The sequence below is a fragment of the Urocampus carinirostris genome, unplaced genomic scaffold (genome assembly GCF_059441175.1).
Source record: "Urocampus carinirostris isolate Australia breed hairy pipefish unplaced genomic scaffold, RoL_Ucar_1.0 HiC_scaffold_25, whole genome shotgun sequence".
In the NCBI taxonomy this organism is placed as follows: Eukaryota; Metazoa; Chordata; class Actinopteri; order Syngnathiformes; family Syngnathidae; genus Urocampus; species Urocampus carinirostris.
Window position 1 is genome coordinate 265,793 of NW_028283132.1, and position 2,594 is coordinate 268,386.

General features: G+C 59.6%; 1 non-coding gene across 1 annotated transcript; it reads left to right on the forward strand.

Moving 5' to 3' along the window:
* Positions 1-607: 607 nt before the first annotated feature.
* LOC148345776 (18S ribosomal RNA) lies at positions 608-2,594 on the forward strand. Its single transcript, XR_015848493.1, has one exon. It is a non-coding gene; the product is annotated as an 18S ribosomal RNA (ribosomal RNA).

Genomic DNA, 2,594 nt, shown 5'->3' on the forward strand with positions numbered 1-2,594 from the left:
TCCCCAACTGAGCGATTGGCACACGAGACCCGCCTCGGAGGGCCCACGTCGGCCGGCGCAAGCCGGTGTTCGGGCGTGCGGCTCCTCCGGCTTTGCGGGTCAAGCTCCAGCGCCGAGGATACTAGGCAAACGTTGGGCCCCCCCGAGCCGAGTGGATACCCGCCTCAGAAAGAGCTGGGGCGGTACGTACGGACGGCCTCACTAAGAGGGAACGGAAGCTACTAAAGCACACGTATAACTGTCCGATGTGCGAACGAAAGTGAGGCCGGACGAATCCGATACGAGTTACGAGTGAGGCGGGATCCACGGCTGGCACTCGCGGGGCCCTCTTGCGAAACCATGCCTCGGCGTGAACCTTTTGGCGGCAGAACCAAGACGAACCGAGGTCGAGCTTCCGTCTCGAGCCACACCCAGACGTCCGACCGTCGCGGAGCCCGACGCCACGCGTGCTAGGGCTCCGCGCGAAACATCGTTTCACGACACCCGCTCGTCAGCCCGTCCGAACGTATACGAGTGTCGCGCGGCCCCCCGGGCCCGGCTGTAGCCACAGCCTCGTCCCGGACCAGGGCCGCACCGCCACCAGCAGCGCCCCCCCGGCGGCAGACGCACTCTGGTTGATCCTGCCAGTAGCATATGCTTGTTTTCAAGATTAAGCCATGCATGTCTAAGTACGAATGGCCAGTACAGTGAAACTGCGAACGGCTCATTAAATCAGTTATGGTTCCTTTGATCGCTCCACCGTTACTTGGATAACTGTGGCAAATCCAGAGCTAATACATGCAAACGAGCGCCGACTCGCGGGCGGGGCTCCGGCCTCGCCCCGGGGACGCGTGCATTTATCAGACACAAAAACCCACGCGGTGTCCGGCGGGCGGGGGCTCAGCCGTCGCGCGCGTCCCCCGCGTCCGGCCTCCGCCTCTCCGGGCGGGGGCGTAAGCGGCGCGGGCGGCTCCGCGCGCGCCGGTCCTCGTTCCGCCGGCCCGGCCCCCCCTTTGTGTTGACTCAGGATAACCTCGTGCCGATCGCTCGCCCACCCGAGGCGGCGACGACTCATTCGAATGTCTGCCCTATCAACTTTCGATGGTAGACTCTGCGCCTACCATGGTGACCACGGGTAACGGGGAATCAGGGTTCGATTCCGGAGAGGGAGCATGAGAAACGGCTACCACATCCAAGGAAGGCAGCAGGCGCGCAAATTACCCACTCCCGACACGGGGAGGTAGTGACGAAAAATAACAATACGGGACTCGTTCGAGTCTCCGTAATTGGAATGAGCCGAACACAAACCCATCGGCCAGCATCCATTGGAGGGCAAGTCTGGTGCCAGCAGCCGCGGTAATTCCAGCTCCAATAGCGTATTTTAAAGTTGCTGCAGTTAAAAAGCTCCTAGTTGGACCCCGGGACGCGAGCTGACGGTCCGCCGCGAGGCGTGCATCCGTCTGTCCCAGCCCCTGCCTCTCGGCAAAAGCCCCCGTGATGCCCTTCGCTGGGTGTCACTCGCGGGGCCCGAAGCGTTTACTTTGAGGAAATTAGAGTGTTCAAAGCAGGCCACACGGCCGCCCCTGCATATCGCAGCTGGGAATAATGGAATAGGACTCCGGTTCTATTTTGTGGGTTGTCATGAACTGGGGCCATGATTAAGAGGGACGGCCGGGGGCATTCGTACTGCGCCGCTAGAGGTGAAATTCTTGGACCGGCGCAAGACGGACGAGAGCGAAAGCATTTGCCAAGAATGTTTTCATTAATCAAGAACGAAAGTCGGAGGTTCGAAGACGATCAGATACCGTCCTAGTTCCGACCATAAACGATGCCGACTCGCGATCCGGCGGCGTTATTCCCATGACCCGCCGAGCAGCACCCGGGAAACCGACCAAGTGTCTGGGTTCCGGGGGGAGTATTGTTGCAAAGCTGAAACTTAAAGGAATTGACGGAAGGGCACCACCAGGAGTGGAGCATGCGGCTTAATTTGACTCAACACGGGAAACCTCACCCGGCCCGGACACGGAAAGGATTGACAGATTGAAGGCTCTTTCTCGATACCGTGGGTGGTGGTGCATGGCCGTTCGTAGTTGGTGGAGCGATTTGTCTGGTTAATTCCGATAACGAACGAGACTCAAACATACTAAATAGTACCGCGGCCCCCCGCGCGGTCGGCGGCAGAAAACTTCTTAGAGGGACAAGTGGCTCTCAGCCACACGAGAATGAGCAATAACAGGTCTGTGATGCCCTTAGATGTCCGGGGCTGCACGCGCGCCACACTGAGCGTATAAGCGCGTCGTCTATCCCCGCGCCGGCAGGCGCGGGTAATCCTATGAACCCCGCTCGTGACAGGGCCTGGGGATTGCAATTATTTCCCACCAACGAGGAATTCCCAGTAAGCGCGGGTCATTAGCCTGCGTTGATTAAGTCCCTGCCCTTTGTACACACCGCCCGTCGCTACTACCGATCGGATGGCTTAGTGAGGTCCTCGGATAGTCCCCGCCGGGGCCGGCCCCGGCTCCGGCGGTGTGCCAGAAGACGGTCGAACTTGACTATCTAGAGGAAGTAAAAGTCGTAACAAGGTTTCTGTAGGTGAACCTGCAGAAGGATCATTA